Below are 16141 nucleotides of genomic sequence, written 5' to 3' on the forward strand. Positions count from 1 at the left end.
ACCCTTCAGGGACATTGCGTGCATTGCTTCTACAGTCTAAAAGCCATGGACAGTCTGAGGAACCGCTGACCCTACTGAGTTTGAGAAGCCATCGACCCTACTGACTGTAGAGCCATTGACTCTACAGAGTCTAAGGAACTATTGACCCTTCTGAGTCTCATGAACCAGGAGTCCCATGAGGACTCGATGTCTCTACTGACACTGTAGACGCTACAGAGTTTACTACTGACTTTACAGAGTCTAAGGAACTATTGACACTGCTGAGTCTCAGGTTCCATTAATCCCAATGCAAAATGTAGTCGATCAGCCAAGACAAGTTTTGTGTTGGAGGTTTCCTTCTTTCTAAGAGCTTCAGAGCACCAAAGAAAATGCAAGGTGAACGAGTAATTATTTGGCCATGCATTTTGCATGCATGGCTGACTGGAGTGCAAAAACCTCCTATATGTGTTTGCAACATTTGCCTCATAAAACCTGCACAAACTAAAGAAGCTGATCATCTAAATATCGAAATTGGAGCCCACTGTCATTTCAGAGCTACCTCCATAGTTCTTTTGAAACTATATTTTGTAGCCCAATCAACACCTGAATGACAGTAACATTTGAAGTGTGTTCCTTTCAGTGCCAGCACTTTTGGGACCCCTAGTACGACATAGCAGAGTGGAGCAATTTAGAGACAAGTCCTCCACAGCTACATCTGTTTTACATTCATGCCCTTAACTTGCTGCTTATGTGAATGTGAAAACAAACTCAGGGCTAACTGTTTTCTTTTTTATATTTCTACAGTGTGTGTGTGTGTGTGTGTGTGTGTGTGTGTGTGCCTGCTGTCTCGCAGGGAGCTTTTCTTAAAGTGTGCCGCAGCGGGGAGCACGTTTTTAAGCTTTTGTTTGTGCTTCAAATATGAATTACCACCAAGGTGTATATGCAATGTCCTTCCGCTGCAGTTTTTGAAGGCACTTTTGCTAACAGGAGCCTTAGCTTTAGTTTTGTTTTTTTTTCTTGAAGTTCTGCACAAGTTTTGTTCCTCTGTGTGCAAAGACCCCAGTTTTGCCATTCCTGGTTGGTTTTCATTCAGAAGGGATTAGTTATTTGATGCCCTGAGTGATGTATATGTGTGTGTGTGTGTGTGTGGGGGGGGGTTATTTGCTATTTTTCCTGTGCTTTCCTGCAGTCCTCTGTTCTCTCCTGCTTTGCTCTGGTGTTCCTTGTGGATCCCTGATTGTAGCAGCCAATTCCTATATTTAAGAGAGTCATTCAAGACAGGGCCAAGGCTCCCCTATCACTTCTGTTCACTCTAATAATGAAACATGTTCATGTGTTATTATCTTTTGAATTTATTGGTGAATTCAACATTATAACATTTATAATATTTGGAACAAACATGCTGATTACAGTAGAATGATACACTGTGATACCATACAGTGCACTGCAATACACTTTGATATAGATATACATTAAATTGTTACATCCCAACACACAAACACACACATTTATTACCAAAATAAATTGTGACCATTAGATCTAAGCCTTCAGTTCAGACCACAAATGGCAAAACTCTGTGTCAAAAAAGAGGAAAACACCCATCTGTCCAGTAATGCTCATTTCTGTTAGCACCCCTGTGGGGTGATTGTTGTATGTCAGTACAAAGTTAACAGCAAAGCCCTACATTTTTTTTTTTTTGACATTTTAGATTGACAATAAACATTCAAAGCTTGTTGAAAATATTCCATGTTTGTGTTGAAGCTTGAACACACACATACACACAGTTTGTACTCAGAGACTCGGAGACCTGTCAATCAGCATCCATCCTGTCAGACAGGGATTTCGCGAGTCCCTGAGGGAGTTCTTGTTCACTTTAGTCCACTCTTGCATTGATTAGATGCCGAGTTTCAGCCTTTGACTGCTGATGGATGTGACTAATTATGTTTCCAGAGAGCTCTGTCCTCACAGAAGGACAAACACACAAACACATACATGCATATACGCACATGCACATACATAGATTTCCACAAATACACAAACACACACACAAAGAGTTGACACTCACTGAAAGATAAACACAGACACACACTGAGGTTAATATCTTCAGCACTCTGATCAGTGATCTCTCTCTCTCATTCCTGTTAGACCTCAGAGGGATTTTGTTTATCCTCATTCTGCTGTTTAATCTAATTCCCTCTGGTAATAATGCTACACTTCACTGATGCTGCTGTGTTTTCTTGATAGAGTTTTTATGTTGTTAGTGTCACACAATGAAACAGAGTGTCATTTAGAAACATGGTATAAGTCACATAATCACACATTTTACTCTTGATTGATTGAATAAAAACAGTAATAAGTGCTTACTGGTCCAAACTGATTTCTGATTAAACTTGGGGGGGGGGGGGGGGGGGGGGGGGGGGGGGGAATGAAATCTCTGAATCTCAGAAACAGAATAAATTGGCTCCCAAGTGGTGCAGCCATCTAGAGCATTGGCTCTATAATCCAGACTTGCAAGTTTGATCCTCAGCAATGCAGCAGAGACCATAGATCAACTCGTTATTTTCCACATCACTTTTTTTCTCCCAAACCACTCAGTGCAAAGCTATCCAGAATAACAGAGCCACCCGTTAGCATTCTGTAGGCACATTCAGCTGTCCAGTGACATGTTAGCTGCAGTTTGAAATGAAGCGGCAGAGCTTTGTGTGATTTAGAGAAACCACACGCTAGCCTTGTTTCATCCCAGCCCTGGCAGCACTTTGTGATTTCAATTATAAATTAGTGAAAAATAATTGTGATGCATATCAGGTATCAGGAAATATCAGCATGTTATATTTTTTGCCGTATCATCTGCTCTTTTGGATTTCTATGCTTTCAAAGTTTCAAAAATTAGAGCGTACTTAATTAAAATTATAATTGTAAATGATTCTAATGCTCTCAAACCGATGCAGCGATGCAGTCTCCTTCTTCAGATCCATGTGCTTTATGCCTCTCTGAGTATCTTGTGGTTTCTGTGTGGCTTTGAGGAACTTCCCCACATTGCCTACTATACACACACACACACACACACACACACACACACTGAGCATAATTACCCATAATTACTGAGAGAGAAACGTCTCTACTGATTATAGTGACCAAGGAGAGAGAGGGAGGGGAGGAAGAGAGAGACAGAAAGGGGAGTAACAGAGATGTAGAAAGAAGAGAGAAGCAGCCAGAATTGAGAAAGAGTGAAGAAGAAGAGGGGGCTAAGGGGGAAGGGGAGCAATAAAGAGAGTAAGGAGCAGGATGTGTTGTTGAGGCACCTACAGGGACATTACAGGCATTTGACTGTGCTGTGTTGTGCTCTTCTATTGGCTTGCTGACTGACTGTAAGTAGCCATGTTAAAGCGGTGGCTGTTAGTGGACAGGACAGCGCAGGCCTGATTAGCGAGCAGCCATTAAGTGAGCTGAACGTAAAGCTGTAACTTTAATCTGTCTGCTGCTGGATGGGCATTTGCTCAGCTTATGGAGAACGTTCTACATTTATTCTATATTCAAACCAGCAAGGACATGAAAACACAAACATCAAAGGCAAAAGGATTCACCATTTCTAAAGTGTCTACAAGACTCTTCAGAGTCTTAAGCTCTGAGGGTCTCTGTGGGGTCCACACTTCAGTTTCTCACTTGCACAACTACATACCTTACACACCAGCTTCACTACATTAGTAATTACTGACATAGGTTCCTGAGCAGTGGAGCATCCCTCACTTTAAGAGGAGAAGCAAATGTTTCTTTTGCATCCACACTTTTTAGATTAGAGTAAAATTAGAGTAGCAAAAGCAAGCACAGAGTGCTTCCTAGATCATCGTAACTTGTAGAGAAAGTGTGTATTGAGGCCTGCTTTGCTCTGCCACATTTGTGCATGCCATTCATTGTGAGAACAGTGAGATATGGAGGCTGTGGATGCTCTCTGTTCTCTGTGTGAAGTGGTTGGGGAGAAGGATAGCTGAGGTTTCCCCTGGAGCCGCAGTGCTCCAGTTCTAAACCTCTAGCCTTCAAGTGAATCAGATTGCATTAGAGGTTGTTTTATACTCTTTGAATGAATGAATGATGGAGGAAGGCCTCTGGAATGGGAACTTCAGCTTCATAACTTTGTCAGACAGCTCGCTCAATAAAACTAAGGCTGTGTTAGCCCAGGTAATATGCAGCAGAACACAGTCAACAGTGTTCGATGGAAAACAATGGACACGTCAGCAACAAGGCTGATCCATCGACTTAGCTTAGTCCTGCAGGCCTCCTCTCTCTCTCTCTCTCTCTCTCTCTTTCTATTTTCTCTCTCTGGTGTAAAATTTCAACAGATTAAAAAAAATTAAGTTGCACTTAATTGCAATTACCTCACAAAGTTGTGCGACTAATTTCAATTAAAATGCTTATTTGCTTGACAGCACTAGTAATACACACTTATCATATCACAGACTTTGCTCATAACAGCAGAACAGTATTTCAGCTCAATTAATACTCAACATAATATTGCACTGTGGGGCCTGTTGTGATTCCTACTCCTAGTACTAAGATTTCTTTCTTAAAAACACTAATATGGTCATTATAACACTAATACAGTCTCGCTAAACACTCACACAGGCTGTAAAATAGTCAGCAAAATCACTGCCACCTAAAGATAAACTGCTTAGAGATGGTCTAATCTTTTCTCTGAACAAAAAAAAAAATATTAATAATACTAATAGTAATTAGTAAATAGTAACTAATAGTAATTAGTACATTTTAAAAATATTAGTAATTTTAGTTAAAGTCTACTGATAATTTTAGGATTTTTCATCTGCAACACCTTCAAGAGCTGGACTGAAAGTCTTACTCATCATAATTAGGAAGAAAGGAATCAGCTGGTCACGTTCTGATTTTGTGAGAATCTCACTGGAGGTTCTACACGTCACTAGCTGTGAATCTGAGCGGTAGTGTGAGCAAGTTTCAGTCATTTTTAGAGAGAGTAGCAGTGTCAGCTCTGTGCCAGCCTTTTTTGCTTGCATGATGTGCATTTTCATTAGTTTGGCGTGAAAAGACACTACTAGAAATCACAGACAAGAGCTGACAAAAATTGCTATTATTATTAAATTAGTTTTTCTTCTTTTTTTATATTTGTGGTCCAAACTGAAGGTCAAGCTTTAACAGCATGGTACAGATCTACAGATCACAAAAGCATTAGATGTTACTGACGGGGCAGCTTTAACTCAAGGTAGTAATATTATCTTTGCTATTCAAATTGAAAGAGCTGGTGGGTGGATGAACAGAGCTACAGTCAGATGCTGAGATTAGTTCTGGCAGAATGTTCATTTCAGAACAAGCTTAATTACTCTTTTATTTCAGGGACTTGAATGTGTAAACATGCCAGAAATCCTGTACATTAGTTTCATGGAGAAAATACCATCGGGCTGAATCACTGAGTGACTTTTGGCAGGTCCAGCTCAGGCTATTATAAAACACATCATTAAAATCAGCATCTATTATGAAAGTATGATTGCAAAATTAATCTCAAACAACACCTAACCCTTAGTTCAGAACATGCAGTAATTTACACATCTTAATTGTACATTACTGTCTGTAGGTAGAAGAGGAGATATTTTATAGTGATTTGAATTAGTTGATCAGTTATTATGGTGTGCAGAGCTGTGTACAGATAGACCCCAGGTGGTTTGAGCCCCTGCCCTTTGTGCACTCTGACTGTTGGGCTCTTGATCGACATGTATAATGATTATAAATTGAATGACCTCCAACATTTTTCAAGATCAATTTCATCAAGGCAGAAATTGCTTGATTTCACACCAGAAATAGAGCTTGTGGGGCAGCTTATGGTTTTAGGCACCCCCTTACTGGTGTAGTACCAGGAACATAGGGAGATTCTAAAGTATCAGAAAGTCAAGTCAGTTTTGAATTGAATAAAAACTTTTTTTATATTTTCCAGAGGAAATATATAGATTGTTCTCCTTCTGCTGCAATATGTCAAAACAATGCCATTTTTGACTATTTGACTTATTTTTTACGTATTGTATTAAGATATTGCACTTTTTAATATTTTACAAATTTTCTGTGAATTTTGAAAGATTGTGAAAAAATATGCCATCAAAGTCAGACTGTTGATATAATAAGTTAGTTTGACTTACTTCTGTAGACAAGAAAAGAGAGTTATTTTGGTTTCCTGGCTGGCAGAAACAGGATGAATGAGTAGCCTCAGCTTTAGTGATACTGATAAAGTGCTACATTTTAGATGCTGATAAAGCACTACTTTAAACTATAACCAAACATTATGTGTGTGTGCTTAGTCGTGTGTACAGGCATGATGGAAATCAACAAGAAATAAACGTTTTAACAACAAAAGATCAAATCAGCTGATGTTACATGTCATTTGAATGTAAATGTAATTCATTATGTAACTAAATCAAGGGTTCAGATGTTTGCGGACACCCCTTTTAATGAAAGCATTCAGCTAATTTAGCATTGCGTTACACAGCTTGTCTAGTCCCTTAAGAGAAATACTACAAATAGAATAGGACTCTCTAATGAACCTACTGGCACCTTGTTTAATGCCAGACGTGGGCTAGAGGGGTATAAAGCCCCCAGCATTGAGCTGTGGAGCAGTGGAACTGTGTTCTCTGAAAGAATGGTGGAGGTTGGCTGGTAATCATCCATCATCCTGACCTCACTAAGTCACTGACTCTTGTTGCTGAATTCAATCAAATCCTCAGCAAATCTCCAGACTTGATTTCAGAAGAGACAATGAATAAGCAGTCTCAGTGAGTGATACTCAATGAATACTCAATGAATGAGTATTGTCCAAATACTTTATCCATATAGTGTATGCAGTTATAATTCATACATCATTCAGTGCATCATGAAATCTTAAAATTCACCATGAGTTAATTTAATTTTAAAGTCTTAAAAATGCACTGAATTCACAAACTGTCTGAAGTGTTAACATAGTTGTGGAATATAGACTATAAAACAGACTAAAGAATTTAGATTACACCAAGCTATTTTGGATTTTTAGATTTGAACCAAAATATGAAAACATTCATCTGAATATTATTTGAATATTGTTTCACAATGACATAACTGAATCATCTCCTACAGACATACAGATTTACAGTGTCAATGTAAATGCTGTAGAGAAATGAATCTGTGTGGTATATGGCAGTAAAACAATACAATAAATCTGAGCAATAAAAGCCTCACCTCACCCACTCTGTTCTGTGAATGACAGTGTCCAATTTACTGTCCAGAACCCATTATTCTCCTACACACTGCTCAGTGTATGGCTCTCTCTGTCTATTCTGAAGTAATGCACCTCCGCTGGAGATGTCATTGATTGTTTGGAAGCTGCCAGGAACCACAGGCTCTGGCTGATCTCCAGGCTTTGTTTGTAGCCTGTGGGCTGTCAGGCGGTTCACGCTGAGCCTTGTCTTCTGCATGTTTGTGGTTGAAGTGCCAGTCATGCTGCAGTAAAAGGTCCTCGTGTCCGGGCCCAACGCTAAGCGCTATTTCCTCCTGAGAAACTGAGCTTTGGGAAGCTGCAGCATGTTTTTATGCTTCATCATTAGAGTGCTGTGCAAAAGCTTTAGACTGTCAAAAAAACAAAAAACTGATCTGTACAGCTGTTTATCTGGCCAGGAGGAGTTTATGAAACACTAACAGGATTAATGCAAATGTGTGTTACGTTAACCATTTCAAGTGCTCTGCTGGAGGAAGGCCAGTATTGCAGTAAATCAAGAGAGCTGCTACTGGAACTGACCAACATCATACAGTTCACAGAGAAGGCTGTTTTACAGGTAAACGCATTCACAGACCACTGACTTTGTTTATTTGGCATATATATATATATATGTATAATGTTTGAGTTTTGCAGGTTAACATGCTAAGATCAGCTAAGATACACCGTTTTAAACAGTATTACAGCTGCCAAAGGCTTTTACACACTAGTACAGTTACATTTCTGAAAACTGCAGCAGTCATAACTCTTCTTGAGCTGAGATGAGCACACTTTCCTGACCTTTCCTTTCCTTTCCATCATCTCACCATTTCTCTTGCTGCAGAGCTGCTACAGAGCCGAGATTACAACTTTCATATATTCACATTTACAGCAAGATCTGATTCCTCTCTCCTACACCCTTAAAAACGAGGTGCTACAACTGTTTCTTTGAGTGATGCCATTGAAGAACCGCTTCTGGTTTCATAAAGAACCATGTTTGTCATGCAGAGTCATAGTGAATGTGAAGAACCTTTGAAAGACCCCAAAATATTCTTTTGATTCAAAGGTTTCTTTATCAATTTAAAGGTAACATCTCTATTTAAAAAATGGTTCATTGTGGAACCAAAAGTGGTTCTTCCATGGCATCGGTCAGATAACCTTTTGTAGCACTGTTATGTTTTAGACTGTATGCTTTGATAGCACTTTGTTCTTCATTTACATTTATGGCATTTAGCTAACGCTCTTATCCAGAGCAACTTACAAGGTTACTTGTATTACAGATGTGGGCCAATGTGGTGTTAGGAGTCTTGCCCAAGGACTCTTATTAGTGTAGTGCAGCACAGTCACCCAGACTGGGAATCAAACCGTCCATCTCCCCCATGGTGTAATACCTCACTGGCAGATAGTGGTGTTATCTGTTGCGCCACACCAACCACTTCAGTACCAGTACCCATATTCAAATCTTGAGCATTGGCCAATAGAGATTCAGTATTTCTTCTTTAAAATCTTTAGCACTTTAAAATGAACTGTTTTTAAGCTAAGACTCTATTGTCTTTGCATATGTAGAGCATCATGAAAGAGAGAAGACATTCTAAAAAGCAGCATTGCAGCCATACATTTAGTTTAAGACAGGTGGGAACTTTTTTTTTTTTTTTTTTGCTTGTTTTGTGTATTCATGCCACACACTGGTAGCACGTTCTTCAAGTTGAAGATCTACATGATACAGTGTGGTTAGGTACAGATTCTAAGCTGATAAGGGCTGTGGTGGCTGTAGTCCAGCAGCTGCAGGGGTGACACAGAGAATCCTTTATCGTCTTGTGAGAGATAAGGGTTGTGGGCAGGACAAACGCAGGTTTTAAACAGCGGGATCTGTTTACCCTCACCAATGATTTATACCCCCAGTCTTCTAACTCCTCTCTGCCATGACCTCAACTCACATTTTTCAGCTCCTGCGCTCCTGATATATAGCCCTTTTGTACTGAGGTTGGACTTTTCTTAGCCTGACGTTTGACTCAGCACACTGCAGTACAGCAATATCAGGACATAATAATATCTCAGTCAAATTTAATTGCTGTCATTAACAGCCGGGTTGTTCCACATGCAGACTTATTTTATAGGATAATGAATCACTTTTTCACTGTTTGCTGATATCTGCTTTTCTACTAGGATGTCCAGAGATTCGGCAGATCAGCATATATACCAACACAGTTTTCCCCTTTTTATCCTAAATGTACTCAATCAGCTATGGCATGTTTGAAGTCTGACCTTTGCTTCACTAGTTTTACAAATAAAATAAAAAATAAAGATATCTTTGAAAGTGAAATCATCTTTAATGTAGTCGATGATTATTCAGCATATTTCTGGATTCTGCTGACAGATCATTTTGCTTGTTTCCAAGAAATAATCACTAAAATAAGCTGTCAATTAAATAAGACACTTTCTCTGGTTAAAATGACATAAAGCAAGTTAAATAATAGTAGATTCTTGCCAAAGTCGTAACATGAGAAATGTAACTACTGGTAAAGTAAAGACTCTAAATTATTAACAGTGCTAAGGTTTTTAATGCGGTTAACATATTTCCCTAGTTTTCTTTTTTGACCCATCCAAAGCCCTGCAGGCTGACGCCCAGCTGTTCACACGCCGATAGAATCCTTGATGAAGCTTATTTGTCATTTCATATGGATCTAACACAATGCAGTGTGTTTTAAATAGAAAATATATTTCTTTAGGGTCAAATTTGAGCAAATCAGAAAAAAGGTTACAGTGATATATATATATTTTTGTTACTGATTTTATAAACAAGAACAAAGATTAACTTATGTATATAGTAATTGGAAATGCAAACAAACAATTTAATAAACAAACCAAAAAAAAACACACACACACATATATAATTAATGAATATGTAAATAAGATACAGACCATTACATTACATGCATTATAAAAACACTCCACAATACAAACCCCATGCCTGCCCCCCTAAAAACCCTATCTACACCCGTAAGCATTTACATTGTCCAATGTCAAGAACAAAAGAAGCGTCAGTACAAAGACTAATTCATTTTACTGGGTCTGCAAGAGATGGCACCACTCAAAAACATTACCAACCTAATTATAATCTCCCGTAGGCTATGATATTTTGTAAACCCTTGATAATCGCAGTAAAACGACAACTTGACTGCTCGTTATTTCTGGGGTCTGGGGTCACTGTTACCCTGTGTCTCTGGGTCACTGTGAGCTGATTCTGTTAACAGTACAGGAGGGCTCACAGCAGTTAAATCCATTGATTTTTCTCCAGGCAAATAACTTTCCCTCTCTAAGCAACTTGCAAAAATGCTATGTGACCTTGACAAAATTTAGTGCTTTACAAGTCAATAGGCGCTATGATATTACACCAACAGCAGGCAAAAAAAAAACCAATCTCTGCTGGCCGAGTGAATAGAGTTTATGTAAGGCTTATCAGATGCGTAAAAATAAGTGTTGCCTCTGCATTTTGATCATTTTCTGAAAGGCTGCAGCAGGCTGGATAAGATCAGTTCTTTATCTGCCCTCTAAAGCCCAGGCATCTCCCATGTGTGATGTGCACAATTTAAAAATCATGCAGTCTGCCACCAGTGGTGGTTCAGAACGAGGGGAAAGAGATTAAAAGAAGGAAGGAAAAGTTCATAGATGCAGTGTAGTCTATTCTCAGATCGTCCTCCGAGACAGAGAAACTGAATCATAGATGAACTCTTGTTCGAGGCTTTTGATGCTTTGTGTCATTCTCTGCTATTTTTGATTTTGAAACATGCAACTGTACGATTATCAGATGCACGTGAGCAGAAATACTATGCCTTTCAAAAGTTTGAGGACACATTTAAGAATACTTTTAATCCAAATAATAATGAGTACCTCTTTATGTGACATTATGGTAGGAACCCAGTATGGAATAGGCAAGTATACATATAGAAATGACAAAGTATTTAATTATATTTATGCAGTAATTATTTAGAATTATTCAGAATTGAATAGACAATTATGTAGAATGGGAGGATGTTATAATGGTAAAAAGGTATACCCCCTGTATTTAGAAATGATTACATGATGATTTCAAAATTACATAATGTGTGATGTGTCATTTACATTTCTGTTCCGTGTCTGTCTAGTACACAGCCAAATAAGCTCATTCCCCCATGTGCATTTAAGAAAGCTACAATGTGGGGGCTCTACGTAAGCTCAGTAACTGGTGATCCATTATGGATGTTGTGGCAAGGGGGCTAAAGGTAGGCCTAAGTTGAAGAACCTGTGGCAATATGTGTGAGGGCAGGAGGAAGTTAAATATTTCTAAAATCATGCTCATGCTAAAATGTTATTAAACATTATTACATAAACATGTACTCATGTACCAGAACTAATAAACGGTCTCCTTTTATGTGTCTTAAAATTATAATGTGTAAAAAAAAAAAAGAAAGAAAAGAAAAGAAACATGCCAATAAATGCATCAGAAAAATAAAAATCCAGGTAAAGTCAAAGTGATTTGTGTTTATTTACATATGTTTTTTTCGTTTTTATGTTTATGTTTTTTCATATCTGTGGTCAATCGCTTGTGGTGGGAAGCAGTTTGACCAATTGTTTATGTAGATGCAGGTACATATAGACCAAAAGTGGTGGTGAAAAGGCAGGACTTAAATAGATGTGTTTATAACTGTAAAAACGTAGACATGTAGAAAGTCAGAAACCCGGCGTGGATCAATGCAGACTTTTTACACAGTTTAGAAATCCCGGCCAGATGCATTTTTCACATCCAAAAGAGGATATGTCTAGGATAGAAATGACCAATATTCACCTTATCTAATCTGTACATGGTTTATGCACATGGAATTGTTCTGGTCAAACTAACATCAGTGTCACTTAACCAACAGCCAGCACACATTCATTATCACCTGTTAAGTTACTCACAAAGACCATGCTTTCAACTAGAATATGAGTATAGATATGATAAAACTCTTAGATATGAAGATAGATTATAAGGAGAGATATAAACTGTCCATAAAACGTGTGAGATTTGAGCCGCAGTTAGTCGGAACACAGCCTGTACTGTGCTGTTTGGCCTGATAGCTAACCTTAACTATGGTAAACCTAGTTAGTGGAATACATGGAGGATCAGTCTGTAGACCATGCTTAGGATAGAGTAATTAATGTGAGAAATACCAGGCATGTTTCAGTATTTAAAGGTAATATATGTGGTATTGGTAAGTACAGTAAATATAAGCGGTAGCAATATAAGCAATATAAGAGCAGGTACTGCATGTACAAGTGAAGGAGACCTACTTCCTTAGTAAGTACCTTTTTTAGGAAAGTAAAAAATATATAATCAATATTAAATGATACTGTACATTTACTGGTAGGTTGTTTGTAATACCTTGGTAACATGAGTGTAAAATAAAAAGTCCCATAACAGAGCGGACAAATCTAAAACTCTAGACCAGAGGCATACTGACACTAGGCCTAATCATACTGCAGGAGAGCCTTCACAAAGTCCAAGTGGACTGAGAGTTTATACGATGTAGTTAATGAGTCTATTAATGAGCTACAGGTGTGTGTGGGTGGAGCTGGTGTTTAGTATGCGGGTGCTGCTTAGAGTGGGAGTTTGGAAGTGGGCATGACAGATGTGAGCACTAAGGGTGTAATGATTGCGCTATAATACACAAGAGGGAGTGCTATACCTTCAGATGCTGGCTTCTGGTGTGCTGTGATCGGCTGAATATTTGATGTGGTAAGAATATGTAGATTCTACAGAGCTCTAGTCATGCAGTAATAGAGTAACAAAATAAAGCCAGTCATTTCAGCGTAAATGTGTCCGTAACTTAAGCCACTTGCTAAGCTAACACTGCTGTGCACTGACCTGACATAAGCCTGACACTCACTTAAATACCCCAAACAAATCGACCAGCTCTGTCCAGTGTAGGAGTTAAGTGACTTTGGCAGTTTTAAGCGACAGTTTAAGGAGCTGGTGTTAAAGTTTAAATGGCCCCTATCATAGAAAACAGAAAGTCCCCTGCCTTTTAATTTAATTCTCATTTTATACATGGAAATTAAACTTTTTTAACATCTCTGCCTATTCAGGCTACCGCATTTTCAGCTCCGCCAAACTCTTCCTGCGGTTCCCTGGAGCTTTGAGTGCTTTTTGAATAGGGCACAATTCTGGACAGCCATTTAGAGCAGAGAACGGAGAGTTCATTTATCTTATATCTGTCTTAAAGTAACAGAAGCATTGATTGCTTGAAAATAATTAAGGCTGTTTTTGGAACATAAAACCACACAAACATTAAAAATGGATTTCACCTATGACTGTGAAAATGTAGGATATACACTGATCAGCCACAACTGACTTACGTTATCATTGATTAACACTGATTTTCTTTATCTACAGTGGCATCTGTTAAGGGGTGGATATATTAGGCAGCAAGTGAACAGTCCGTTCTTGAAGGTGGTGTGTTAAAAGCTGGAGCAAAGGGCATGCATGAGAATCTGAGCCATTTTAACAAGAGCCAAATTGTGATGGCTAGACCGACTGGGACAGAGCATCTCTAAAACATCAGGCAGGTCTTGTGGGGCTGTTCCCGGGATGCAGTGGTCAGTACTTACCAAAAGTGCTCCAAGAAACAAGAACTGGCGGCAGGGTCATGGACACCTAAGGCTCTCTGATGCAATCCTTGGAGGCCCCACATCATAACTTACAGGATGTAAAGGATCTGCTGCTAACATTGTGGTGCCAGAGACCACAGGGAGTCCTTGCCTTAAATGATCAATACTATTCAAAATTCCTCAGCATTTGGCAGCAGGTATTAATGTTATGGCTGTAATTAATGTAATGGCTGATCGGTGTATGTAGTAGTTGACTTACTTTTATGCAGCATCATCACACACATGATTTCAGAGGTCCGCACTTTGATGAACATATGGTTGAGTGATGTCCCCATGTATACACCTTTATTACGTCATTGAAATTAACAGTAAAAAATCAAGTGGTAAAGGGGAAGTGTAAACTTTTTGGGCAGTGTGACTAAACTGTAGGGACCACCTGTAATGACCACACACTTTTCTCAGTATGTGTGTGTATGTGTGTCTGCATGTGTCACCAGCAGCCTTGGAGTGAGTTTGGGGGCAATGTTCTTGTGCGAGTTTGTGTGTGTGCGTGCTTGTGTGTGTGTGTGTAGAAGCCTTTGAGCATTTTATGGACAGCAGCAGACCAACAGTCTGACAGAACCTGATAAGAATTGTGCACTCACTCTCTCTCCCTCTCTCTCTCTCTCTCTCTCTCACACACGCACACACACAGAGACTCTGGCGTGCCACTGACCAGTTTTAGCAAGAGATAAGACCCTGCATGGAAGCAAGCATAGAATGTATAGGATGGAGAACAAGAGCTACACACACACACACACACAACATGCGCATGTATGTATGGAAATATTATACCCGCCCTCGTTGTGCTGAGAGTGACTCTGATCACACACATGCACTCTCTATCACCAGTCTGTTTGAGAGGCTGACCCTCCAGCATGGCATGAGGGTGAAGTGCAGGGTGAGTGTGGAGGAGTGCTGCCTGGTGGCTGGTAATGCCGTGGGGCACAACAACATCATCTCTGCCTCGTAAATGAACTGTGCGGCTGTGCTGTTTTTGACGACTGGAGAGAAATGCTTTGGTTCAGAGCAGAATGACGTACTGAATGATCAGTTTGCCCCCTGTGCTTCCGCTTCCCCTCAGTACCCCCTCTTTTCTATCTCCCCTTGTTTCTGTGCTCAGAGGGGATTTTAACTGCACAGCAAGAAGCAGGTGGAACTGTATGCCGCTTCCTGTAGAATTCCATGTGAGATGCTGGAGGCCCAGGATCTGTGTGATACTTGAAGATACTTGGACTCCGTCCCTGTATCTATCGATCTCTCTCTCCTTTTCCTCATTCTATCTCTCTCACTCCTTAGTTGCTCACTCTACCTTCCTCCCTCTCTCTCCCTATCTCTCCTTCCTCTCTACCCCCCCTCTTTCCCTCCCTCTTTCTGTCTCTAGCTATCTCTCCTTCCCTGTCTCTCTCTCCCTCTTTCTCTCTCTCTCCCTATCTCTCCTTCCCTCTGTCTCTCTACCTCTTTCGCTCTCTTCCTCCCTCCCTTCATCTCCTTCCCTCTTTCTCACTCCCCTTCTTTCTCCCTTCGCCTCTTTTCTTCCCCCTTCTATCTCTCTCCCAATCTCTCCTCCCCTCCATCTCTCTCTCCCTCCCTCCCTTTATTTCATTCCCTCTCTCTATCCATATCTCTCCTTTCCTCTTTCTTTCTCCCCCTCTGTCTCCCTCTCTTACTGTGGTAGAGTGAGTTGCGTCCAGGCTCCTTCTGTTGGACTGATGCTGATGGTTGATATGTCAAGGGCTTCCAGTCACCCCTCTCTGTCTCTTTTTGCTTTTTTTTTTTACTATTTAACAGAAATAAGGATGATTATTCAAATATATGGAAATCTAAACTCATCTCAGAGTTCAGATATCTTAGTAAGGCAGAAGTTAGTGGTGAGGTTAGGACTGAAACAGTCAAACACACTGTGTCATTTCCCCCTACTCTACTGCATCTTCTCCACTGCCACTAACTGGAACTCAACACTCTACTAGCAGACTATTAACTGCTAATTCTGTTATGTCAGCTAGCAGGCACCCATGCTGGCTAGTGTCTGACTAGGAGATGGGGGACCAGCCTATGCACCCAGAGAGAGGCCAGTTTTGCTGCCCTGGACTCCAAGCCACAGATGTCTGTGACATCCCTGTGATCAAAATCATGACCTCCTGATGATTCCACCATATTTTCTCATAGTCATTTAAAGTCAAGCTGAAACCACAGACTGTCTATACCAGTGGACATTACATCACTGTTCACTTCCATTGCAATGTTTTGAGGCCAAAA

At 39.8% G+C, this 16141-nt stretch overlaps 1 protein-coding gene across 3 annotated transcripts in view; it reads left to right on the forward strand.

Moving 5' to 3' along the window:
* Positions 1-16141, forward strand: part of lrfn2b (leucine rich repeat and fibronectin type III domain containing 2b) — a 186829-nt gene that overhangs the window by 130894 nt on the left and 39794 nt on the right. Inside the window, exon 1 of one of the 3 annotated variants that reach the window (XM_072687919.1) lies at positions 7773-7796. The exons of the other annotated variants lie outside the window; for them this stretch is intronic. The gene's annotated coding sequence lies outside the window, so the exon portion shown is untranslated. Of the gene's footprint in view, positions 1-7772; positions 7797-16141 lie in introns of those variants that run through there. 3 annotated transcript variants of the gene reach the window in all.

Source organism: Salminus brasiliensis, chromosome 1, assembly GCF_030463535.1.
Source record: "Salminus brasiliensis chromosome 1, fSalBra1.hap2, whole genome shotgun sequence".
Lineage (NCBI taxonomy): Eukaryota > Metazoa > Chordata > Actinopteri > Characiformes > Bryconidae > Salminus > Salminus brasiliensis.